Raw genomic sequence first — 27,943 nt, forward strand, 5'->3', positions numbered from 1 at the left:
GGCCCTTGCCACATAGTGTTAAATATTGCTGGAGAAAAGCACTTAAGCCTAAAACAACTTCATAGCCCTCAAAGTTTTGGGCCTTACAATATAATTCTGTTATTTTTTCCAGTCAGTTATATCTCTCTAAAATTCCACAGCATTTTTACTTTACAAAGCACTCCTTCCTTCCTGTAATCCTGCTCTCTGTTGCTACTTTGTCCCTTATAATCCTTCTTTTTTACTTTCTTATAAGTATCCAGTTGCTTCTTCACAGACTAATTGTCACCTCAACTAATAAATGCTAGTGTTCCCTTAGTATTCTATCCAAAGTACTCTCTTTTCTATCCTTTGTTCTGAGCATGTTCTGAGCAATCTCTTCCACTCTAATTGCTTTGAGAAATATATGTATATTCTGAGGACCCTCATCTCCATATTCATATTTCTAACCAAATCTCTCTCCTCTTCAAAATTTCCAACTATCTTTGACTTCAATAAGAACACACTCTACACAAAAGAGAAAAAAATCATAGACTAGAAGAAAGATATCCAAAAATCACATACCCAATACAGGATCTGTATCCAGAATATATGAAAAACTTTTTTAAAAATAATAACCCAATTTAAAAATGGGCAAAAGATCTGAACAGATACTATATCAAAGATATGTGGTATTGCATGATCTCACTCATATGTGGAATCTAATGAACAAAATAAACTGATGAACAAAATAGACCCAGAGACATAGAAGCATGGAAAAGACTGTCAAACCTCAAAGAGAAGGTGGGGGGGCGGCAAGAGATCAACCAAAGAATTTGTATGCATAACCCATGGACACAGACAATAGGGCAGTGAAGGTCTGGGGGGGCGCGGGGAGGCGCTAGAAGAGGTCAATGGGGGAAAGGGGGCATATGTAATACTTTCAACAATAAAGAATTATTAAATGAAAAATAAAATAAAGATTAAAAGAAAGTTCAGGGTTAAAATGATGACACATAAAGGACCCATGAAATGCACTGGCTGTAATGTTTGTTAATCTCTCTACTGTACTACTTGATATCACTGAAATAAAGATCCTCAGGATCTTTGTGGTACCAGAAGGGCATTAAAAATGTTTTTGGTGTCTTGTGGAAAAAAAGAAAAAGATATGTGGCAGCAAATAACTATTCTTCTCTCTTAACTTGTTAGGAAAGCTGGTTCACTAACAGTTCTCACACAACCAACATTTCATTCATCCATTAGTTCAGTAAGCTTTTACTGGGCATTTTCAATGTGTAAGATTTTTCTTTTTTAGAGAGAGAGAGAGGAAGGGAGAAGGGAGAAACAGATGTGAGAGGGAAACATCCATTGGCTGCCTCCTGTATGCCCCCTACTGGGAAAATTGAACCAGCAACCTTTCAGTGCACAGGACTACCCCCAACCAGCCAGGGAAATGTGTAAGATTTTGTAAAGAAAACACTGAGTTAAAATATGACTACTGTTCTCAAAGAGTTTAAATTAGCCTGATATGTTTTCTGGTAATTGGAGGAGTAGCTCCTATCAAACCAAACCCTCCTAGAGATAACAATAAACTCTGGACAAAATAAACAAAAATAAAGCCATAATTTAAAATAAATAAATAAAACAACTGAAATTCCTATAAACAACCCAGTCTTAAAGGCTTGAAGATCCAAGGAACAGAGTTTGGAACAAAGAGAGCAGCTGGCAACTAAGAAGGGAAGTCTTAAAAAGGAGGCAACCAAATTCTGCTCAGATTTTTAGACCATCTCTGTACTCCATGTGTGGAATACATTCCAAGCAGCCCGATTAAGGTGAAAATAACTAAACAAAGTATCTGCTGCTGAGCACCACAGAAGTCACAGAGTTTCAATCCCATGAAAACAAAAACAATCAGAAGCCAATATTCTCCTTAGAATTTAGAGCATTTTCAATGTAAACATGTCTAGAACACAAACCAAAATTATTAGACATGAAAAAAAAGAACAAAAACCCCCAAAATTATTAGACATATGTAGATACTGAAAAACTCCATTAATAAATACCAACCCCAAGATGACCCAGGGGTTAGAATTAGCAAAGATCTTAAAGCAACTACTATAACTTTGTTCAGAGATAAGAGAAAAACACATGCTACCAATGAAAGAAAAAATAGAAAATTTCAGTAAAGCAAAACTATAGAAAGAACCAAAAGGAAACCCTAAAACTGAAAATTAATTAATTAATTTTAAATGTCACTGGATGCACTTAACAGCAGATTGGAAATAAAGGGCTGATGAATTTGAAGTCAAATCAATAGAGATTTCCAATCTGAAGAAAGAGAAAAAGAGGAGAGAATGAGGTGGAAAAATTATTTGAAGAAACAATAGCCACAAATTCCCCCTAATTTCATGAAAGCAAAATTTACAGATTCAAGACAACAGTGAACCCTAGGCAAGATAAATAGGAAAAACCCATACCCATGTATATCCTTATAAAAATGCTGAAAATCAAAGATAAAAATAAAATCCTAAAAACAGCTAGAGGAAAAAACAACATTACAGAAAGGGGGAAAATGATATAAATGACCACTGACTATGCACTAGGAACAATCAGGACCAGAATATAAAGGACCAGACTTTAAAGTGCTGAAAGAAAAAAAAAAAGCCAAACTACAATTTTATCTGATGGAAATAACTTTCAAGAATAAAGGCCAAAACAAAGACATTTTTAAATAAAAAGAAAATTCATTACAACAGACTTCTACCTCAAGAAATGCTTTAAAAGAAATTCTTCAGGCTAAAGGGAAACATACCAGATGGAAATTCAGATGATCAGGAAGGAATAAAGAGCACCAAAAATGGAAGAATGTGCCTAAGTACAGAAGACTATTTTTTCCTCTTAATTTTTTAAAAACACATAAGCCCATTTAAAGCAAAAATTTCAATACTGTATTATGAATTTTATAACATTTGTAGAACTACTACTTTACATGTACATTCAATAGCCATTATAATAAATATTTCTAGCCATACCGTCATGACACTGAGTTTTAAAGCAAAACCCAGTGTGAGATAAAAATATTTTATCACACACATACATACACATATAAAATTTTATATACATATATATACTTTGGATATTTATATATACCCCCCAATTATCAAGAAATCTTAGTCTGAATGTGTCCTATCATTTTGTAACATACAATCTAAATTCTTTATCTTAATGACACACTAATAACTTAGTATAGTCTACTTTAAACATCTTTGATTTCTAAGTTTCTTTAAATTTCCCTAAATTTGGACAAAGTACACTCATTCTGTAAGTTCTTCACAGGATTTCATGTTGCTCTTGATTCTATGCCCTTTATATTCTTTTTCTAAGATTTACAATTATGATCTCACTAGCGTTCCCATTGCAGGAAAAATCCTGCAATAGGATTTCCTGCTGCACTCTACCCCGCCTCCGTTCCTCCCTTGTCGCCCGCCCCACCTTCTCCTCCAGCCTGCCTGCGTTTCCCTTCGCCCCCGGCCCCGCCTCCGCCCCGCCCTTGTCACCCGCCCCGCCTTCTCGGCCAGCCCGCCTGCGTTTCCCTTCGCCCCCGGCCCTGACTTCGCTCCTCCCTTCTCCTACCTCCCCCCACCCCCCGGCTTGCTTGCTTCTTCGAAGCTTTACTCCCTTCTGCAGCTCTTGGCTTCTTTTGACGCTGTCTTGATATGCAAATTAGCCGTCATCTTTGTTGGGGTAATTTGCATATTCGCCCTGATTGGCTGGTGGGCGTGGCTTATGTGTAGCGAAGGTGCGGTCAATTTGCATATTTGTCTATTATTAGATTAGATTTTCTCTTAAATCTTCTATCTATAGCCCTTATATTTTCTAGATCGCCTACTAGTGAATCATATGAAATCTTCATGATAATACTAACATGTTATCAGGAATCACCTAATATTTACACAACTTTCTAATTTCTTTTTTAAAAATATATTTTATTGATTTTTTACAGGGAAGGGAGAGGGAGAGAGAGTTAGATTAGAAACATCGATGAGAGAGAAACATCAATCAGCTGCCTCCTGCACACCCCCTACTGGGGATGTGCCCGCAACCAAGGTACATGCCCTTGACTGGAATCAAACCTGGGACCCTTGAGTCTGCAGGTCAACACTCTATCCACTGAGCCAAACTGGTTAGGGCAACTTTTTAATTTCTTAAGAATGCTACAAATTTAGTCCTGGCCAAACCAGTGTGACTCAGTTGGTTGAATGTCATCCCATGCACCAAAATGTCAGGGTTTCAGCCGATCAATGCTTCTCTCTCTGTCTCTCCTTCTCCCTTCCTCTCTAAAATAAATAAAAACATATTTTTAAAAAATGCTGCAAGTTTAAATCCTATCAGCTTGACAATGCATCCACACAATTCTGACTTCATCATTCAATTTATAAAATATATTAAACTAGAGGCCTGGTGCACGGATTCATGCACATTGAAAGGAAATTATTTAGAAGGAATATTTTAATATTGCTATCCACCCTTTCTCTATAATAGAAGTGTCAACCAAATTCACGATCGACAATGACAGATCAAAACACATGTGTGCGATTGGCGCCAGCGAGAGCTTTACTATGTATCGCACATGCACGAGTCAACTTAGCCTTTTATATATACAGAATAAACTTGCTTAATTAGACCTGCTTTCTGATGTAGTTAAACTTTTTCCAGCCCAGTGAAGCACCCCAACTTCTCTTTCAGGTAACTGTCAGCAACACAGCAATAAATATCAACATGAAACACATTATTATTGTAGATCACGCAGGGAGAACAAAGGGTAAAATATTTAACTGCAGTAGTATTTGACTATATTCGGTGCAGTGAGAAAACCTGAAATCATTTTCAAGGTCCACCATTTCTTACTTCTTTTCAGTCGGGTCAAGTTTTTAAACTTTCTAAGTCTCCATTTTCCGGCTAATGAAAAGAAAATAGGATTCTATCAAGTTTCCTATCTACCTAACTCAGACTTCTGTGAGGATCAAATGAGATGAGGCATGGGAAAATGTTTCATAGACATTTGGTTAAAGTGTAAAATGTTTCCACCTGGCTATAAAGCAAGTTGTGTTCCTGGGCTGAACAAACTTCAAGGAGGCTAGTTGCTAGGGAGAGGAAGCTGGGCATTACTATGTGACGCCATTACCTTGGCAGCATTGGCTGCGATTTGGTGGGCTGTTACTCCGGGGTGGTGGCGGGGCCTGTGTCTCACTTGGGGGAAGCCAAGTGTTGCTTTGTCGGCGCCAGGTCCGTGGTGACGTTTATTTGTACACTAGAGGCCCGGTGCACGGATTCGTGCACCGGTGGGGTCCCTCGGCCTGGCCTGCGGGAATTGGGCCAAAACCGGCTCTCTGACATCCCCTGAAGGGTCCCAGATTGCGAGAGGGCACAGGCCAGGCCAAGTGACCCCATTGGTGCACAACTGGGGCTGGGAAGGGACTGTGGGAGGGCTCTAGGGAGTGTCCAGCCCATCTCGCCCAGTCCCAATTGGCCGGAACCCAGCAGCAAGCTAAACTACTGGTTGGAGCATCTGCCTTCTGGTGGCCAGTGCGCATCATGACAGCTCCTGTGTTGAGCATCTGCCCCCTGGTGGTCAGTGCAGGTCACTTGACCGGTCAGACAAACACTTAGCATTTTAGCCTTTTATATATATACTAGAGGCCCAGTGCATGATTGTATCATGCACGTGTAGGGTCCCCTACACGCTTACGCTTTCGATCGCGGGGGACCTGGGTGCCTGTCCGCTGGTGCCGGAGCGGACAAGCACCCAGCTCCCATGCTTTCGCTTTCAATCACCGGGGAGCTGGGTGCCTGTCCGCTGGTGCACCAGGCCTTTCAGAAGCCTCCGCCGAGCTGGAAGGCCTGGTGCCAGAGCAGACAGGCACCCAGCTCCCCCGCTTTTGATGGTCCGCGGCGGGACGTGAGCTCACTGCCCCAGAGGCCCCTTCTGTTCCGCAGCACAGCCATGGCGCAGACGCTGGCCCAATCGGCTACCCCGGCCACCCCAAGTCCCGCCCCCTGTGCCTCCCACTGGCCTAATCGTGGGCGTAGCGGAGCAATGGTAATTTACATATTACCATTTTATTAGGTAGGATATCCTATCTAATAAAAGAGTAATATGCAAATTGACCGTCACTCCAATACACAAGATGGCTGCCCCTATGTGGACACAAGATGGCCGCCACAAGATGGCCAGCAGGGGAGGGCAGTTGGGAGGGACCAGGTCTGCAAGGGAGGGCAGTTGGGGGCGATCAAGCCTGCAGGGGAGGGCAGTTAGGGGTGACCAGGCTGGCAGAGGGAAGTTGGGGGTGACCAGGCTTGCAGGGAAGGGCAGTTGGGGGGGCCAAGGCCTGCAGGGGAGGGCAGTTATGGGCAAACAGGCTGGCAGGGGAGCAGTTAGGCATCAATCAGGCTGGTAGGGGAGTGGTTAGGGGGTGATCAGGCTGGCAGGCAGAAGCGGTTAGGGGCAATCAGGAAGGCAGGCAGGTGAACAGTTGGGGGCCAGCAGTCCTGGATTGTGAGAGGGATGTCCCAGATTGGAGAGGGTGCAGGCTGGGCTGAGGAACACACATCCCCTGCCCCCCGTGCACGAACTTCGTGCACGGGGCCTCTAGTAGATGATATTAACCCGCAACGTGGTAGAGCAGAAATAGTATTTGATTTAGATTCAGAATATAAGAGTTCACAGTTTGACTTTTACAAGTGACTAATCCCTAAATCTTAACTTACTTATCTGTTGTGAAGATCAAAGCAGCAATGTATTCAAAAGTTCTTTGTGTTGCCCCACTGGTGTGGCTCAGTGGTTGAGCATCATGACCCATGAACCAAGAGGTCATTGGCTCGATTCCCCAGTCAGGGCACAAGCCTGAGTTGGGGGCCCAATCCCCACTAAGGGCCGTGCAGGAGCCAATCTCTCTCATCGAGATTTTCTATCTCTCTCTCCCTCTCTCCCTTCTCTCTCTTTCTCTAATATTGTATTTGAAAAAAATACGAATCATCATCAAGAGCATCATTACAGACTACTCTAGAAAGAACTGACACTGCCTTGGCCAGTGTGGCTTGGTTGGTTACGAGTCAACCCATGCACTGGAAGGTTGCTGGATCAATTCCGGGTCAGGGCACAAGTCTGGGTTATGGGCTGGATCCCCACTAGGGCTATGCAGGAGGGAACCAATTGATGTTTCGCTTTCTCTCTCTCTCCCCAAATCCATTTTTAAAATCTTAAAAACAAAAGAAAGAACTGATAACTTTTTGAGGCTCTTCGGGTGCTCAGTGTTTGTCTTGTTAGTATTCCAGCCTCCTGCCTTGCTGTCAGGTTAAGTATCACCTGACTTGAAAGTAACAGTACCACTTCTAACATTTCTAATTAGGTTACTTTTAATTTGCAGTGACCTGTAACCTCAGATATCCAAGTATGGTAGATTTTTAAGAGTCAACAGGCTCTAAGAAGGAAACTGCCTCTAACAAACACAAAAACACATTCTAAAATTACAATCCTTTAGGAAAGCAACTTGGCATCATATCTATATCAGTGCATCTATCTCTTGAACCAATCTCCCAACTTTGGGGATCAATCCTAAAAAATAAAACCTAAATATAAAAAACCTTTATGCACAAAGATATTTGTAGTTGTGTTGCTTGCAATCCTGAAATTATTAACTACAAACTGTCCCACAATAGGTAATACAGCACTACTATAAAATGGAGTATCATGCAGCTTATAAAAATATTTGAGTTTATAATTTAGAAAATGCTTGTATAGTCATGTTAAAAAATACTGAAAGGAAATAAAATCCATAGTTCTTATGTGATCAGAGTACACCAATTCTTTCATCTATTTATCTGAATTTTATTGCCTTTCTACAATAAATCTGTGTAACTGATGAGAGAAGGAAGATTTTTATTAAGAAAAACAAAACAAAACTTAGTAGTAGACTTAAGAAATTTTCTCGCCCTGGCTAGGTAGCTCAGTTGGTTAGAGCAGTGGTCAGCAAACTCATTAGTCAACAGAGCCAAATATCAACAGTACAACGATTGAAATTTCTTTTGAGAGCCAAATTTTTTAAACTTAAACTTCTTCTAACGCGACTTCTTCAAAATAGACTCGCCCAGGCGGTGGTATTTTGTGGAAGAGCCACACTCAAGGGGCCAAACAGCCACATGTGGCTCGCGAGCTGCAGTTTGCTGACCACGGGTTTAGTGTCATCCCAATATGCCAAGATAGCAGGTTCAATCCCCGGTCAGGGCACATACAAAAATCAACCAACGAATACATAAATAAATGGAGCAACAAAAATCAATGTCTCTGTCTCTCTGTCTCCCTCCCTCTCAAATTAATCAATAAATAAAGAAGCATAACAAAAAATTTTTCCCCTAGAGTAAAGCACTGAAACTTTACTGAAGCTCTTTTTTGCTTCCTTTCAGGTTTTCATCTGTGGTTCAAATACATGAGGTCATAAGGTACAGAACCTCTGGATAAATGTGATAGGTCTCTTACCACTATGGATCAATTCTTTCGTTTGCCCAGTGCAGAGATCAACAAACATTTTCTCTAAAGAGCTAGATAGCAAACATTTTAGGCTTTGTGGGTCTCTGCTGCAGCTTCTGAACTTTGCATTTTTAGCACAAAAACAGCCATAAACAATATAGAAGTAAAAGAGCATGGATGTGTCCTAATGAAATATTATTTAGCAACAGTGAAATCTGAATTTCATATATATTTAATGTGTCACAAAATTATTCTTCTTTTGATCACTCCCCCCCCCCACACACACACACATTTAAAAACTAGTCATAGATAGTAGGCCAAACAAAAATGGGTAGCAGGCCAGATCTGGCCTGTAGATCATAGTTTGCTGACCTCTCCTTCAATGCATTTACTCTCTTGACTGCTTCACACAAAAAAGTAGACAATCCACTGTCAAATATGAGGAAACCAAAAGTTAAGCATCAGGGCTTTGTTTTCAACTTTTTCAATTATTCTATTTATATGCATTTTAAAAAATAATGAAGATTTCAGATTCACATTTAACCAAAGGTGATTTTATTATTTTCTTTACGTGATCAAGTAGGTTACAGGGGAAAAACTTTAAAACACTTTAGGGTCGTGACTTTCTATCAGTGTGCTGCAAAAAATTTTAAAACATGCCCCCTGACTATTAGTTATGGCACTGACTCCTTTTCTTTTTTCTTAGACTGGCAATAAAAAAGAAGAAAGAAAAAAAGACAACAGCCAACACAACAATCAATAGCCATCTAGTGTGAATGAATCAAAATTACACTGATTTTTTGTCAGATTGGCAACAAATATATTTTCTGATGTGCCACAGAAGTTTAGTAATTAGCTTATGTATGCCATGAGATGAAAAGGGTTGAAAATAATAGGTTTAGAGTGCTACCATTTATTTCAAGCAAAAGAAAGAGAATGGAGAACAAAGTGGGCAAAACAATGGGACAAAAAGAAAATAAACACTTTCAACTGTCCTGCAATAACCTCCATATTCCCATAATAAAGTTGAAGGGGCATGGTAACACATATACCTTTAAATGGTACTCAAAATGCCAATCAGCTATCTCCCATATGACTACAAATGTTGGTATCATCTTGACGGGGGTGGGGGTGGAGAATAAGAATTTGGACATAAATTTGACAACTTTAGATCTTAGGGAGGAAAAAGAACAATCTTTTCTTCTAATGAGCAACAGAATATCTAACAATCAGTTACATAATATTGAACTGACTATGTTTACTTACAGAAAATGTATCCAGGAGTATTTATATATAGTACACAGTACTGCTTAGGGTGTAAAAGAAACTTCCCAATATTACTTCCTTTAATAATTAAACAATTAGCATCACTAATATAGAAGATACGTAATAGAAACTTTTCTAGGGCTAAGAACCTGTGTAATCTTGAGATAAATTTGAATCAAGGTTTTTGAGGTTATGATTCTGCTTCCTAGCAAAAGAACAGTGTTCTACTAAATTCTAAAATCCAACATTACAGGCATACATCATTTTATTACAATTCCCTTTATTGCACTTCTCAGATGTGTTTTTACAATTTAAAGGCAAGACCCTTTATCAACAAAAAGATTACCACTTGCTTGTGATCCATGCTTTATTGTGGTGGTCTGGAACCAAAACCAAAATATCTCCAAGGTATGCCTGAAGCTAATTTTTCTGTAAGCAGCATTATTACTAATTATGTGAGAAAAAATAAAGCACATCAAATAACTTGGTTAAGTTCTGTCAGTTTTTAGATGTACTAATGTATGTTCCAAAAGGTTTTCAAATAATGTGAAGAACCAAGAATATGCATAAGTACTGTACATTTATATCATTAAGAGTACTAATATTTCTCGGTCAGCATCTGATCCAATTCCTCATCATATACCTATAATAAAAAATAAGTTAGGAGAAAAACCCATTTAGAGCTACAATCAATGGTATTAAAGCACTTTCTACCATCATATAACACTAATCACATTTTCAAATTATTGTTTTATTTTAAAGCCATAGTAGAAATTAAACTCCGGTCAGAGGAGGTAGGGTAGGAACTGTGTCACAGCCACCTAAATGCTCAATGCTGAATGAAAAATTTTAAGGTATTTTATAAAATGAAAATTCAGATCATGAAATCAACTAACATCTGGGGAGTGACCATAAGTGTCTTCATATATATTAAATAAACAATGCTCATTTTAATAAAGCGACAATGAATAACGTTATTCCTCAGACTTTTGTAATGCTGAAGACACCAACATAAAATGACTGAAAGCAACTTCCCATTGGCACTACTTCTCCAAATTAGTCCTCTAATACCTAAAGGCTGTTGCTACCTTGTCCATAAATTACTAAATAACACAAAAAAATTAATTCAAATAAATATAAGTCAGTACACACTGAGTAACTTATACTACTTATAAAATATTACTATTCTTGGATAGTTATTAAAAACACTACAAGGAGGCCCTAGCTGGTTTGGCTCAGTGGATAGAGCGTCAGCCTACAGATTGAAGGGTCCCGGGTTTGATTCCAGTCAAGGGCACATGCCTGGGTTGCAGGCTCCAACCCCAGTAGGGGGCGTGCAGGAGGCAGCCAATCAATTATTCTCTCTCATCATTGATGTTTCCATCTCTCCCCCTTCCTCTCTGAAATCAATAAAAATATATTTAAAAAAACAACACACCACTACAAGGAGTGTTTTTTTTGTTTGTTTGTTTTTTTTTTTTTTAATATTTTATTGATTTTTTACAGAGAGGAAGAGAGAGGGATAGAGAGTTAGAAACATCGATCAGCTGCCTCCTGCACACCCCCTACTGGGGATGTGCCCGCAACCAAGGTACATGCCCTTGACCGGAATCGAACCTGGGACCCTTGAGTCCGCAGGCCGACGCTCTATCCACTGAGCCAAACCGGTTTCGGCACAAGGAGTGTTTTTAATGAACATTATCATCGAGCAAACAAACAGGTGCTGACATTCTTAAGAAGTACCTTGTCTCTTCAGTGTATTAAATCACTTTTACAAATTTGCCAAGAAAATTAATGTTTAGCAGTGCTTTTTTCTTATCCATATGAGAAATGTAAACTTAAATCCAGATTTAAGTATTTAAAGATCATTAGCCTTTAAAGATTTAACATTAGCAATTTCTACTAATCACCATTACCGAGTAATTGAGTTGAATCAAACACTTTTCTAGTGATATTGGACAAGCACTCAGCTAGTGGTGAGTCAAGATCCATACCAACATGTTTTGATATTTGCTACTTGTTTGTCCATGTACTTCATGGAGGAATTGTGTATGCTTGTTTTACTTGCATAAAGAACAATATTACTGACTCAACTATAATGAAGACAAGCTAAGTTTTATGACAAATTTGGCAAGAATGGGTTATCAAGCATCTCGTGGCCTCTACGGCGCCCAGGGCTGCAATACTGGGCCTCAATGGGGACCTGGGCATGCCGGTAAAGGCGGGTGAAGAAGGCAAGGATGACGGCTTTGGGGAAGCAGAATATGCTGCCATCAACTCAGATTGGACCAGATCAATTCCTGTCTGGACCACTTGGTAGAAAACGACCACCTCCACACCCGCCTCCAGGAGCTGCTTGAGTCCAACCAGCAGACTCACCTGGAGCTCCAGCCCCAGCTAGGGGAGGCCATCAGCGATGCCAGCCCCTATGCTCCAGGAGCCCCCAACCAGGCCCCAACCCTGATTCTCTGGGCCAGACTCTAGCCTGGGCACTCACCATCTGACTTAAGATACCCTTTCAAGGGTTGGCCTACAAGTCCCTTGGTGGCTCTTGCCTACTTGAGGTACTCCCCTCTGTGTGTCTGGGCCAACCCCACCCCCATCCAACTTCCCTCTGGGGGTCAGGTGTGGGCCTGCAACCCAGCCACCTTGCCTCCTCCCCAATTCCTGGGCACTCTCTGTTGAGGCCTTGAATGTCCTCAACAACAACAACAACAAAAAGTATTATCAATATACAGACTCCCAGAAACCAGAAATCTTCAGACTCTAGTTCAAATTTTCTAAGATTAGAAGTTATATTATTCCAGCACCAGCATTGAGACATTAAATAGAAATTTACCAAACACTTCTGTGCAAGAATGCTTTAGCTATTTGAAGATAATCTTATAGTCTCAAGGAATCAAAATAGGATAAGTAAGTATACATATACTTACATATATGCAAAATATAAGGCTAAGAGATTTTTTCCTTAAAACTCTTTCAAAGGAGAATCACCATATATTTGAGTCCGTACAACGTATCTTGGATTACAAGTCATTGTCTCAATTTAAGAAAATATTGTTTAGGGAGTTCCTTTATTTTAAAAAACAAAATACTGCTTTGAGAAGATCTACACACTAAACAACCTCAACCAATGCCAGTTTTTGATGCTTCTTAGATATCTGAAAGAAGCAGGTCAAATAGATAGATGGTAATAAAGATGACACGCTTTATAAAATTGTTAGATAATACAAAGTGGCTCTAATGAGTCAAAGATACATGTGGAATGACAAAGATATATTTTAAAATGAGCCTCCCCAAAACAGTATTTCTAAATTAGCATTATTTTGTTATTTACTAATCCATTGTCCTAAAAGTGGAAGCAGACATTATATGTTTAATGATGCAATTTAATGTGAAACAGAACCACCACCTACAAAGAATTATTGTCTCAAAAACAAATAAACAAACAAAAAAACAAACACCCCACTAGCCCAGTCAGTGTGGCTCAGCAGTTGAGCATCGACCCAAGAACCAAGAGGTCACTGGTTTGATTCCTGGTCAGGGCACATGCCCAGTTGTGGGATTGATCCCCAGTAAGGGGTATGCAGGAGGCAGCTGATGTTTCTCTCTAGCTCTCTCCCTTCCACTCTCTCTAAAAATCAATAAAAACATATTTTTAAAAACCCCACTAAACTTCAATCATATAATGAAGCTGCCAGATCTAAATAATACTGTTTTATCAGAAATAGGACAGAGATAGAACAAAATCAATATATGATACAAGAAATTTCCCAGTCCAGAATAAAAAAAAGGAGAGGCGTGGTGTGTGTGTGTGTGTGTGTGGGGGGGGGGGGGGGGGGCGGGGCGGGGAGAGGATCACCTGGTTTCACTAACATCTATGACATGAAAGAAATTTTAAAGGAAGAGAGGACTATTATAAATACAAAGAGGCTTAAATATCAAATATACTGTGTAAACCTAGTTTGAATCCTGATTCTAACAAATCAACTATAAAATACTTTTTTGGAGAAAATCAGGGAAATCTGAACACAGAATGGGTATTAGATGATATTAAGAAAGGTGACACATGTTTTAGGCAAGTCTTCCAATTTTTCATTTTTAGTTACAGAAAAAATCACCAAGGAAAAATATAATATTAACCTTATTCTCTAAACATACTGCTACCTGAAACTCTGAGAACAAACATTTATCTTGCATCAACCTATGTAATAATGCTATACAGTGTTTCATTGGAAAAGCTTAAATATATTTCCATAAATTCACCTTTTCCATTACAAAAGCATTATCTTTTTAAATGAAAAAATGTCTATATTGCTAAACATAAAAATCTAATGTCAGAAACAAATTTACCCAGTTATAAATACAATTTTTATTTCAATCACATCTGTCAATAAAATGGCCTCAAAATGTGAACGAATGCCAAAGCCATGAGATACAAACATTCAGACACTTAAAATATCCGTAAGTCTTAAGAAAATGAAAAAAAAACACAGACAACTTTCCTATCTTAGAAACCCAGCAAGTGTAAAGGTCACTGAATAAGGAAGCATGTAGAACTTGAGTTCAGGAGACAGGAAGCAACCTCCACTTAAAATTATGAAGATCCTGTCAGTGTCTATAAAAAGGAGACAGTCTGGTCACTGAGAAGATTGGCTTTGGATTCATACTTGGCCCAAGCCTCTGTTCATAATTATAATTACGTCTGCCAGCTACGATAAGTACCTACACAGGAAGACAAATTATCTCTCACCATCTGAAAGATTTATAAACAAGTACGAAAGGATTAAACATTAATATGTGTTAAGACTGCATTATTTGGTTTATGTACTTTTAATGCCTAAGAATAATTGACCTATTGAAGTGACAATCTTGTAAGTCCAATTTAAACATGGCAGTAATTTAGACTGTTTTTAAAAAGTTGAATCTTACTAAATATTGGGACATCTAAGAGAACTTTGGACTCAGACAAATTAAGTTTAAAAAACTATGTATTAAAGTTTACTTTGTTTAAAGATGTTGAAGTATGCTAACAGCAAATCGAACTCGAAATAGCTAGACTTGTGAAAGAAAATGGACCTTTAAAAGCAAAAACTAAACAGCTTAAGAACCAGGATTCTGATATATAACTTTAATCTTTTAAATTAGAGAAAATCTCTTCGGGTACAAAAACTGCCCTCAAGGACACCAAAAGATTCTAAATAACTTAATTTTACCAAAAATTGGAATTTTAAAGACATTCTTGCAATAAGGAAAATGCCAACAACTATTTATGACTGTGCAGATGAAACAAGTAATTTTTTTAAAAAAGCAGGATATTAAACGACCAAAAACAGAAGCTTAGCCAATTAAAAATATGTATCTTTTATCTTAACAGGCTCCCTACGCAGAATGGCCTAAATCATCCTCAAATACGCCGGGGTCACATGGTGTGGTCATCTATTAAACATGAACCTCAGCAGTAAACGGGCTTTTAAAACAGTAAACAAGCTTTTAAAATCCTTAGGTAACTCCCTTCCTTACAACTCTGGATAGACAATACCTTCGCAGGGATCACATTTCTCTTAAGCGTTTAAAAGCATTTTTCTAATAAAGCTTTCCCTAAAAACCTTGACCAGTTTTAAGTAAAAAAAAAAAAAATCTCACAAAATACAAAGTCCGGATTTTGATTGACATGATTGTCTGATTACACCCATTATGTCCGCAATACTGCCCCCCCTCCATACAAAAAAAAAAAATGTTTAAATACGTGTTATGAAAGTTAAGAAAAGTGCGTTTTCCCTAGCTATGTTCTCAGAAGGAGCACTAACTTTTACAAACGTGTCTGGGCATAAAAAACCCTAAACCACTGGTTTGCCCTGTGCAGATGGGAAACTCCTGCTACCATGTACGAAGCCGCTCATCTTTTCTTTGGCTTTCCTGTGCACATCCTCGAGGATCAAAATCTGTTCCAATAACAAAACAAAACAAAACCCCAACATGCTTCCTCAATGGCACCACCTCCCAAGTCGAACCCAAATCGCTGTTTCTTTCATACCCACACCTGTCTGCCGTAGGCTTTTTTCGGGGACACACTCGGGGCCTCGCGAATGCCCACACGGGTTCGCAGACCCACTCCTTCCTCTTCGCCCACTCCCAGCACACACGCTTCTCGGGATCCACCCGGCCTCTCCCCCTTCCCGAACCCAACGGCTGGGCGGGCGGGCGGACCGACAGACAGCTCCGTCTCTAACCTGAGAGCCGGGGGGGGCCCCCAGCGCCGCGAGGCTTCGGCGTGGGAGAGGGAAGGGAGCGGGAAAGCGGAGAGCCCCCAGCGCACACCCCCTTCCGGCACCCCCCCCCCCACCCCCCCGCCCGCCCGCCCGCCCCTGCATTGTGCGAGCGGGCCCAGGCCGCAGCCGTCCCGGGCGCCCGCAGGCCGCGTCCATCCGCCCCCCGGCGGGCTGCTCCCGTCGAGGCCGCCACACAAAGCCCCGAGGCGCGGCCCCCGCGGCGCCAGAGCACGGAGAGAGCGAGCAAGCGCGACTGACTTACGGGGCTGCTGCGGCCGCGCTGCCTCAGCCGGGGACACCGACCGTTGGGCACACGGCGGCGTCGCTCGTAGACGTCCTCCCCTCCTCCTCCGCCTTCGGTGGCGGCAAGATCTTCTTTCTCCACCTACCTCCCTCCCCCCCACCCCACCTCCTCCTTCTCCTCCCCCTCCTCCTCCTCCGAACCACCGAGGTACCGAGGGTGAGACACAGAGACTCACAACAACATGGCTGCCGCCGCCGCCTCCCCTCCCCTCCCCCCGCCCACCGGGCGCGCGCAAGGCACTCCGGGAGAAAGAGGAGGCGGGCGCTCGCCTCCCTCCCGGCGGCGTCCGACGCTTCTCCCGCGCTCCCGCCGGGAGCTCTGCGCGTGCGCACGCCCCCTGCGCTCGCACGTTTCGGCCGTCCCTCCGGCGTGCGCTCCCCGCCCTCACCTTGCGGGCTCGCGGCGGGTTCTGGGCTCGGCGGCGGCGCCGGGCTGTCTTGTGTGCCGGGAGTGGGCGGCGCGGGCGCGGTGTTTCCGAACGCTGCGTTCGGCTGTCTTCCCGCGTGGGGGCCTCGACTTCCGAAGTCGCTTCCCCTCCGCTTCCTCCCCGGTAGCTCGTTCTCCCCCAACTGCGATGTACTGACGGCTCGCACGCCTCTTCCGGGGTGCTGGCACCCACAGGAGCCGGACAGTCATCCAGGCCTTTAGGTTTCACCCGAATCCTTTTCCCCGCATCAAGATTATGGAGGCACTTTTTTTTTTTTTTTTTTTAATTTCAGAGAGAAAGGGAGAGGGAGAGAGAAATACAAATGATGAGAGAGAATCATTGACCGGCTGCCTCCTGCACAAACCCTGTTGGGGATTGAGCTTGCAACCCAGGCATGTGCCCTGACCTCCTGGTTCTTAAGTCCATGCTCAGCCACCAAGCCACACTGGCTAGGTAGGCATCTAGGAAGTCTTAATGCTTTTTGGGAAAGAGGGCCCTCGTTTTTATTTTACAAATCATACAGCTCGTTTTATTTATGAAGTATTATCTCTATTTGAGAAAAGACTTTTTTTTTTTTTGCTACCATAATTCTTAGCACCTTTAAAATCAAAACATGCATGATAAATATCCAAACGAGGGACATGGTATGCAACATTTCCCAAACAAATTTGACTCTAGAAACATTTCTTCGTGGAAAATCTCTTAGAGGTTTTGTGCTCTGCAGAACACAGATGAAAGCCCAGCCCTTTAGTGATCTGACTCCACCTATCTCTAGCTCCTGATTCCCTCTGCACAGTGAGCACTTTCTTGCCTCTGAGCCTTCACATATGCTTTGCAATCTGGCCTTGCTCATTAAGCACCTTCTCCTTATAATTGGCTTCTTTTGTAGATTTACCTACAAGTTAAGGATGCACTCCTCTGCTACCATAAATATTAGATCGTTTAAGGTGAACATTGTAATTGATGCCTCACAGCCATCCTAATCACTTGGGAGCTTGTGAGACATGGAGAATCTTGGCCCAACTACAGACCTACTGATTCAGAATTTGCATTTTAACAAGATTCATGGGTCGTTCCTCTACATGATAAAGAGTTTAAGGAGCATGGGTAAACCAACCACAGTCGTTTTATTTGGCTTGCTAGGAAGTGGCTTTGTAATGGGTGTATCATCTGTTTTGAGACACAAAGAGGTGACAACTCAGAGCATCTATATATATAAAAGGCTAATATACAAAGTGTCCCCTCAGGAGTTCGACCAGGAGTTCAATCACTCACTATGGCATGCGCTGACCACCAGGGGGCGGCGTGGAATGAAGACCGAGGCTGGCAGCCAGAAGGCCCCAATCAGCCCTTATTGCCAGCCAGGCCTAGGGACCCTACCCATGCACAAATTTCATGCACTGGGCCTCTAGTCTGGGATAAAAAGCCAGTCTCTTCTGGATGTAAACAAGAAAGCATGTTGCCCCAATTCCTGCTGATAGGCCTCCTGTGACCATTCTCTCCTTCTTCTTTAGTAACAGGTCCTGTGGGCTGGAAGAGGCATAGGTTGGAATGAGTGTCCTGACTTTCCCACATCATGCATTGTATGTTAGCACATTGCAGACCAGTAGTTTTATTGCTAGCTTTACCCAGTGGCCAGATAAGTTTTTATTGAACGAGTACAAAAAACGTTTTACATAAATGTTAAAGGCATGCTTTAAAATTAAATACCCATTGCATTTTGAAGTTATTTATTACATGTTCTTACAAGCTAATATCTTTTTAAAGAATTCTCATGATTGGCCACAAGTGAACAGAAAACACGAGAGTTCTCATGATCCGTCCACAATGTGTTAGGAATGTGTCTACATGGCCTGTTGAGACAAGTGGTTTTCAACCAGAGTTGCATATCAGAATCACCTGGGGAACACTTAAACTAGATCAACTCCCAGGGCCCACCCAGAGATGGGTGTAAGCTGAGGCCTGGATATTGATATTTTCAGAAAGCTCCTCAGTTGTTTGTAATATGTTGCCCTTGAGAACACCAGTTTAGGCAGATTGCATCTTAGAGCAGAATGCCATTTTAATATTCCCTGTGCAAATGCCCCTTTTCCACTGGGACTGCTTATGAGACTTCTTATAAACTTATTTTCTTTTTAAAAAAAAAAATCTGTTTTTATTGATTTCAGAAAGGAAGGGGGGGGGAGAGAGAGAGAGAGAGAGAGAGAGAGATCAATGATGAGAAAGAATCATTGATGGGCTGTCTCCTGCACACCCTGTACTGGGGATTGAGCCCAAAACCCAGGCATGACCGGGAATTGAAACATAACCTCTTGGTTCATGGGTTGATGCTCAACCACTGAGTCACACTGGCTGGGCAATAAACTTTTATAACTAAGTTCAAATCATTCCAATTTTGATACCACTGAAATACTAATGTCCCCATTTGGTGAACATCATTATTTCCTGCATAGATACAGGTAGAAGATAGAGAGCTACATAGACAAGAGTGACGGGAACAGAAATAGGCTCAATCTGTCCGTGCTGTTTTAAAAATACAGTGTTGAGTTTGGCCTTTAATAAAATAACTGAAGCAAATGCTCAGATGCATGTTTTTTCATTGCAAGAGAGATTGATTAATAAAAGGTTCCTCAAGGTTAAACAAAATTATAGAAATCCTTAATAGGACAGAGTAATTTTATCTAACGATATGCTTCAATATTGGTAAGTATTGAGTTTCTTTTTTCTTATGGAAAAGCCTAAAAAGTATGAGAGATTAGCACACTTTTACTTCCTTCTGCCTCTTCCCCGTACTTCCTACTTTTGCTTATATTATATTACTTTTTACTTTGTCAGGGTTTATAACATTTACATTCTATTTTTAGCCATCACTTACCTATTGATTTTTTTCATAATTTCAGTATTCTGTCTTTTGTGTGTTGTGTTCCTCCCCCTGGCCCCTTCCTCCCCCCCCCCCCCCAGTCTGTTTGTTTAATGGAAAGGCCACTTTTTCTTCTTGCTACTCAAGGTTAACACAAACAAACCTGGCACATTTCTTTTTGCTTTGAGCTAATATGAGGCAAATCTTTTTGCCCAGCCAGTGTGACTCAAAGGTTGAGCATCAACCTATGAACCAGGAGGTCATGGTTTGATTCCCTGTCAGGACACATGCTGAGTTGTGGGCTTGATCCCCAGTAGGGGGCGTGCAGGAGGCAGCCAACCAATGATTCTCTCATCATCGAAATTTCAATTTCTCTCTCTCCCTTCTCTGAAATAAAAAAATATATATATTTTAAATCTTTTTGACAGCTTTCTCACTCATCTGGGACCAATGTGTCTTTCCTTCAGAGCTATAGTTTGAGTATTGCATATAGTTGTTTTTTTTAAATATATTTTTATTGATTTCAGCGAGAAAGGGAGAGGGAGAGAGAGATAGAAACATCAATGATGAGAGAGTATCATTGATTGGCTGCCTCCTGCACGTCTCCTACTGGGGATTGAGCTGCAACCCGAGCATGTGCCCTTGACTGGAATCGAACCCAGGACCTTCCAGTCTGCAGTCCAACGCTCTACCCACTGAGCCAAACCAGCTAGGGCTGGCATATAGTTTTAAGCCACTTTTCTGTAGCCTGAGAAAAACGTGGTAGGGGAGGCAAAGACTTTAGCACTAAGTTCAGTTCTTACTGGAGGGCCTAGATTCTCTTCACTCAGTCGACATTCTCCTGAACATTCTTTGCCAACACCCAAGCCACCCAGTCAAGGAGCTATTCTGGCTATTCTGTTCCCGTGGACTTTATCTTATTCTGTCAACTGAGTGTCCTGGAAGATGGCAAATCTTGGTGACGTCTGTTCCGCTGTCTGGCTTGTCCTGACGTGGCAGCCCGGTCTGTCAGAACCCTGTCTCAGTGCTAAAGCAAAGCAAGAGCCCGGACCTACTTGTGTGGAAGCCCCCCGCCCCCTCCAGGTCTGAGCCCAGTTTCTTAAGGAAGTGGTATGTGTGTGGAGGCTTGGTTTACATCCGTTTCCCATTGTCGAAATTATGAGGAAATTTTTCTTAGATGTCCTTACTCTGGAGACTTTGCATAACACAGAATAATCCCTTGCTCTCCAAGTGAAACGTCCAGTTTCACGTAGAGCATTTCTCCAAAGCTTTTCTTTCCAATCTCAAACTCCTTTCCACGACTTCCTTCTGTCGTTCTGATGGGAGTATTCTCAAGAGCAGCATGGCTTGTGCAGGCTTGAATTCCACTCCCTCCAGCCTTTGCAAAATACAGACCTTGACTGTCTATTGTTCTCCTGTGACAGTCCATAAAGCAGCGGTGATCTGGACGGTGGCATGTTTTGGGTTCTGGGAAGAGCTGTTCTAGCTGGGATAAGCCATGGTGGCTGTGGGTTTGTTTGCTTGTATTCTCTGAATGCTTGTGTGTGAGGCCAGTGCTGTTGTCATCGTAAACGTTTCATTGACCCCTGAGGAGAGGCTAACTGAATATTCGAGGGGCGAGCCAGAGGCATTTCCCTGAATATGAACATACCTAGATTAGGTGGGGTTCTCCCGGCTTGTTATGGTTTCTCAGGGGGGAAATCCTGGGTATTCCTCCAATTTGGGCCTGCTGGAGAGTAGGGCTTTTCTTGGCTCACAATAAGGAAGTTTAGGTCCTAGACACAGGGAGATCTATGACTGTCCAATGTCTCTAAGGCAAGGGCAACTCTGGACCAGGAGGCTGATCCTTCTCAGACATGCCACCCTTCAATAATTCCCAGAGGATGACTTGCATACCATTGGGGTGACTCTGAGGCTGTGAGAAGGTGAGTCACGGAGTCAAATTATGCTCATAAATTCAAAAATAAATCACCATCAGTCCATGGTGTCAAGGAAAATCGACTGGAATCCTGTACTTTATAGACTGCCAGGAAAGTATATTGTGCTTTCTAATTTTGTCATTAAACTAGAGATATATTCCCTCAGGAATACACAATATTTTAGAAAATTTCCCAGTAGTGCAGCAGGCTCTCTGTGTTATTGTGATTTATAATGTGGGTGCTTTAATAAATCTAACCAAAAGTAACCTCACAGGGTGATCTGGCCATAAATGCCTACCTGGGCAGGTCATGGTAGGTAGTCATGCCCCAGGCATATAACTTCTTTTTTTTTTTAATATATTTTATTGATTTTTTACAGAGAGGAAGGGAGAGGGATAGAGAGCTAGAAACATCGATGAGAGAGAATCATCGACCAGCTGCCTCCTGCACACCCACTACCAGGGATGTGCCCGCAGCCAATGTACATGCCCTTGACCGGAATCGAACCTGGGACCTTTCAGTCCGCAGACTGACACTCTATCCATTGAGCCAAACCGGTTTCGGCGCATATAACTTCTTTATTAAAAGGTTTAAGCAAGCTGTGGCCATTGTTCTTGTGCATCTAGGTTAACACACCTTTGAAATGCCCACCTCCCTGTAGTCTTTCATACAGTTGCTCACTCCTTAGTTCCAAAGGTATAACATAAGCTGCAGAATTGTCATTTTCCAGCATTTAAGATCTTGCTTCCCAGTATTGTCATCAGTTTGGCTCAAATAAATTCTTATAAAAATTCTCTACAGGTCTGGAGTTTTCTTACATTGACAATAATAAGAAATATATGTTTGGTGTTTATTGCCATTTCTGGAAGAGAGATCCCCAAACCCTTGGAATTTCCTTAGTGGAAGAGAAATGCAGATGTCTTTTGTTCATAACAAATCCTTTTTTAATCACACTGAGTTTTGTTAATATGGTGACTTTTGGAAAGCCCCTAAGGATAGGGGCTGGTTGCCTGAGGAGCCAGCCAGGTATTGAGAGAGTTGGAACTTTCAGCCCCATCTCCCACCTCTGGAGAGCAGTTGGAGGTTGAATTAATCACTAATTGCCAGTGATTCAATCAACCATGCCTACATAGTGAGGCCTCTATAAAAACTCTAAACAATAGAGTTCTGAGAGCTTCTAGATTGGTGAAGGTGGGGCTGCTGGGAGAGGGACACATCTGGAGAGATCAGGGAAACGCCTCCACACCCCTCCCCCCATTCCTTACCCTATGCCTCACCTCCATCTGGCTATTCTGAGTTGTATCCTTTCATTTTATTTTAATTTTTTCAAATTATAGGTGAGCCCTGGCTGAGTAGCTCAGGTGGTTAGAGAATTGTTCTGATACACCAAGGTTGTGGGCTCCACCCCCCGTCAAGGCACATAAAAGAATCAACCAATGAATACATAAATAAGTGGAACAACAAACGGATGTTTCTCAAATTGATGTTTCTCTCTCTGCTTCTCTCTCTCTCTCTCTCTCTCTCTCTCTCTCTCTCTCTCTCTCTTGGGTTAACCAAATTTGCGATAGCCTTTCCCAATGAATAAGGAAGTTGGATCTCATTCTGTGGGTTAGTTCGCTTTTAAAATTCTATGATTCTCTCTTTTTAATATATATTTTTTATTTTTATTGACTTCAGAGAGGAAGGGAGAGGGAGAGAGAGGTAGAAGCATCAATGATGAGAGAGAATCATTGATCTGCTGCCTCTTGCCCATTCCCTAACTGGGGACTGAGCCTGCAATCCGGGCATGTGCCCTGACTAGGAATCAAACCTTGATCTCCTGGTTCATAGGTCGACGCTCAACCAACTGAACCACACTGGCTGGATTCCTCTCTCTCTTACGAATCAGTAAAAAATAAAAAATTAAGGGGTAGTAGAAGTGAGCCAGCTGGGCTGCATGGGCTCAGAGGCAAAAGAGTCCTTGGAGCTTAGGAGAGAGAAAGGCAAAGGTAATAGCCAGAGGGGGGGGGGGGGGCGGGGGCGGGAAGAGAAAGAGAAAGCAATACTCAGGGGCCCGCTCCCAGAGAGCTCTTTGCTGGTTTATTATCTTGTCTTCCCGCCCTAGAAAGGAAGCTCCGTGGAGGCAGGGATTTGTTGTGTTTGCTGCTATAGCCCAGCTCCCACCACAGTGCCGGACCTGGGGATAGCACGTAAGAAATATGTGTGGAACGAGTGGATGAACTAACTCCTCGTGGGAAGGTGGCTGCTCATACTTGCCTCAGTATTTCTGGGAAAAGCTTGACGAGGGGTTTCCTCCAGACCCTCCGAGGAGACACGGGGAGGGAGGGCGGGCGCTACCTGGCTCTGCTCTGTCCTCACCAGAGTGGGCAGCTGCCCCCAGGCAAGTAAGATGAGCTGTGGGGAGATGTTTATGTTTTTGAAAGTGCAGGCCTCAGGAAACGGAGTCATCCAAACCAGTCCAGCGAGAGTGAGGGCAGGATTCTGCCCAGACTCGTAAAACTGAGAGAATCCCGGGGGCCTCCCGAGCCTTGCTGTCCGTTCCAGTGAGACTAGCAAAATGGACACGGTGGCAGCCCATAGAGCGGCAGTGTTCTTTTTAAAAAAAACAACAACACAATGCTGGTTTATTTATTTTAAAACCCTCACCCAGGATTTGTTTTTATTGATTTGAGAGAGAGAGAGAGAGAGAGAGAGAGAGAGAGAGAGAGAGAAAGCATTGATCAGTTGCCTCCTGTATGCACCCTGACTGAGGATCGAACCCACAACCGGGGTATGTGCCCTAACTGGGAATCAAACCCTCAATCTTTTGGTGCACAGGATGCAGCTCTAACCAACTGAGCCACACCCGCCAGGGCGCATAGAGTTCTTGCTGAAGGACAGGGATGGAGATAGTGAGGGCGATGGGCCACTGTCCCAGCACACGAAGGACATAGAAGCTGTACCGAACCCTGCTTTGCCATGAAACCAGCGACTACAGGGAAGCAGGCCTTACTGTCAGAGTCACCCATTGACTCAGAAAGTATTTTTTAATTCGGATATGAGCCAAGCATGGTTTTAGGCCTTTGAGGGCTGTTCCCGGAGCTGGAGGTTCCTGCGATATGGACCATGGGGCCACAGGGCGGGGCCCAGGTTGGCTCAGGAGAGTACCCAGACTCCCTCCAGGTCAGCTCCTCCTTTTTTCTCCACGGGGGAGGCCGCTGAGGATGGCCGCCAGCCTGCCCCTCCACCTGCAGCAGAGATCAGCACGACCTGCGTCCCCGAGGCTGCAAGGAGGCACTGGGCAGCCTCTGGAGGTTCCCATCACCGCTGCTCACCAGGGGACCCCTCAGCCCCTCCTCCTAACTGCTGCCAGCTCCCCAGGGGAGGAGGGGCTGTCTCCACCACCGCTGCCCAGTTGCTCTGCAACCAGAGCTCCACCTGCTGATGGACTGGCTCCCTTCGCCACCCTGGAGCTGCCGCAGGCGCTGGCTCTGGGGCTTGCTGGGGGCAAGGAAGACTGCTGTGTCTAGGGGGCAGCAGAAGATGGAAGGAGATGTTTCTTCAGGGCAGGGTATTTGGGTCAGGCGACCTCTCGTAGAGTTGGGAGGGGGCCAAATGATGAGCCAGTTGGGTCCGGAGTTTAGAAGGGAGCTCAGGCACTGAGCCCAGGGCCAGGCTGACACTGGCAAGGGGAGATCTTCAGGGTCTGCAGCGGGGCATGACAACCCGGAGGTCTTACAGGTCGGCCTCCCTCATTCCCCCGGAGACACAGCGGCCACAGGCTCAGCTCAGACCTCCCCAAGGACTGTGGGAGCAGCAGGACTTCAGGGAGGACTGTCTTGTCTCTGGCAGCTGGAGGGGGTGAAATCGCCTGTAAACTCTTGGGAGCATATCCGAAACAGCTCGGTGAGGCTAAGAACACCCAAAGGCTGATGTGATCTGGTTTCCATCATTTGGCGCTCCCTGCCTGGTCCATGCCACGCACCCTGAGTTTTGGTTATAACCAGCCAGGGAGGCTGGGGCTGGCCTCACAGGTAGAACGCAGGGGAGGAGAGATGTATCTTATGGGTTTGTAGACTTTGCTGTTTCTTTTCCTCTTTTTTTTTAAAAAAAAAATGTATTTTATTGATTTTTTACAGAGAGGAAGGGAGAGGGAGAGAGAGTTAGGAACATCAATGAGAGAGAAACATCGATCAGCCGCCTCCTGCACACCCCCCACTGGGGATGTGCCCGTAACCAAGGTACATGCCCTTGACCGGAATCGAACCTGGGACCCTTGAGTCCACAGGCCGACGCTCTAGCCACTGAGCCAAATTGGTGAGGGCTCTTTTCCTCTTTTCTAAAAAATATGTTTTTATTGATTTCAGAGAGGAAGGGAGAGACATCAACGATGACAGAGAATCATTGGTCAGCTGCCTCCTGCATGCGCCCTACTGGGGATGGAGCCTGCAACCCGGGTATGTGCCCTGACCAGGAACGGAACTGTGACCTCCTGGTTCATGTGTCTACGCTCACCCACTGAGCCACACCAGCCAGGCTCCGTTTCTCTCTAAGAAAACGCTGAGCTCTGAGTGCAACACGTGGCCATCAGAGCATATTTGTACATGGAACTTGTGAGAGAACCCAGACCCGTTACAGGGCTGGCCAGAGGTCAGTGCTTGCAGAGTCTGGGCCCCAGGGGTGGCCCTGAACAGCAGTTCTCCAGGCAGGGGAAGCTGGTACGTGACCGGCAGAGTAAGTCAGATGGTATGAGCATTCCTGGGGGCCTCAAAATACCTGGAGGGCGGTGCTGTCCATGGGGCTCCCACCTCAGAAAGAGGGAGGTGGGACACAGAGGAGGATCTTATTATTATTAAAAATTAGATTAAACATTTTTAAATGAGGCCTGGGAATTGTGGCGAGACAAGCAGGGTTGCTCCAGGTGGTCAAGTATTTCACAAAACGAGGGACATGTCTGCCTGGAGGCCAGCACCCCGGCACCTCAGTCAGCAGCCTTGGGGGGTGCTGTTGGGACACGAGGGGCGCACGGGATGAGGCGGAGTCAGGCATTTCCTGCAGGACCGCGAGCAGGGGACCCGCAGGGTGACGATGGCTGGCGCTCACCATCTGGTTTGTGAGCACACACAGGGCGCTTCCTGAGAAGGCCCCCTGCTACCGGAGGGACGTTTGCCGGGCCCTGGAGCCCAGAGAAGGCAGGTGGGAGCAAGAGCAGGAAGTCTGACTTGGTGAATTTGCCTGTTGGAGCTGCCCCACCAGGCAGAAAGCCCTCCTCACCATCAAGCTTTAACCATGCCAGGCTGCCCCCCAGCACGGACACTCCCCTCACCCACTTGGGCTGAGACACCTGGGTCAGCCAGCTGTTTCCCACGTGACCCCTCCTGACCCAGTTAGGTTCCAACATCCCAGGACAGGTTCCTCTTCCTTGGTAAGTTCTGGCGGCTACCAAGGAGCATAGACTGGGGAGGTATAAACCACAGAAGATTGGAAGGCTGAGATTGGGGTGCCAGCATGATGGGTTCTGGTGAAAACCCTCCCAGGTCTCAGACTGTGGACTCCTCGCCGTGTCCTCACGTGGTGGAAAGAGAGCCAGGGAGCTCTCTGAGGTCCCTTTTATAAGGACACGAATCCTATTCTTGAAGCCTTCACTTTCGTTACATAACCTTTCCCAAAAGCCCCATATCCTATATCCATCACATGGCGGGGGGGTTAGGATTTCAACACAAGAATTTGGGGGTTGGGGGTGCAAACATTAAATCCATTACACTCTTTTTTAAATAATTAAAAAAATATTTCTTATTGATTTCAGAGAGAGAAGAGAGAGAGATAGAAACATCAATGATGAGAGAGAATCATTGAGCGGCTGCCTCCTGCACGCCCCACACTGAGGAGGATAGAGCCTGCAACCTGGGCATGTGCCCTTGGCCAGAATCGAACCTGAGACCCTTCAGTCAGCAGACCGACGCTCTATCCACTGAGCCAAACCGGTGAGGGCCCATTACACTTTTCTACCCAGATGTCCTCCTTACTCTGTTCAGGCTCCAACACAACTATTTGGGGGGCTATGGCAGGCCCTGTCCCTCATTCCTTACATGCATGCCTATTTTGCTTGGTGCCATCAACTGACTTTTGGACTGAGCTGATTAGAAGGGAAAGGGGCGGGGGGAAATAGGGGAAGAGAGGTTATCTTGAACATCTCACCAGTCTTGGCAGTACCCACTTGGTGGCATTCTCTGCCTTGCGCAGTTTTTCAAGTTGCCTTTTATTTGGGGAACCTTGCTTGCACTGTTTGTTCGGTTCCCTTGTCTTGCTTTTCTTCTTTGGAGATTCCTCTTAAGTGCCCGTTGCCTCTCTGCTGTGTGTCCTCTCCACACATTGCTGTCTTCATGAGACATCCAAAAGCTGCGTTCTGTTTTACTTTCTACACCGGTTTC

General features: G+C 43.8%; 1 protein-coding gene and 1 pseudogene across 8 annotated transcripts in view; one reads left to right on the plus strand and one right to left on the minus strand.

Annotated features, from left to right (window-relative positions):
• PUM2 (pumilio RNA binding family member 2) overlaps nt 1-16,526 on the minus strand; it is a 73,339-nt gene extending 56,813 nt beyond the window's left edge. For 7 of the 8 annotated variants that reach the window (XM_054728575.1, XM_054728574.1, XM_054728573.1 and 4 more), the window contains exon 1: nt 16,286-16,404. The gene's annotated coding sequence lies outside the window, so the exon portion shown is untranslated. Of the gene's footprint in view, nt 1-16,285; nt 16,405-16,502 lie in introns of those variants that run through there. The other variant, XM_054728571.1, reaches the window with a different exon arrangement.
• On the plus strand, nt 9,556-12,235 carry LOC103283165 (bublin coiled-coil protein-like; annotated as a pseudogene).
• Nucleotides 16,527-27,943: the final 11,417 nt, after the last annotated feature.

This window comes from Eptesicus fuscus, chromosome 16 (assembly GCF_027574615.1).
Source record: "Eptesicus fuscus isolate TK198812 chromosome 16, DD_ASM_mEF_20220401, whole genome shotgun sequence".
Lineage (NCBI taxonomy): Eukaryota > Metazoa > Chordata > Mammalia > Chiroptera > Vespertilionidae > Eptesicus > Eptesicus fuscus.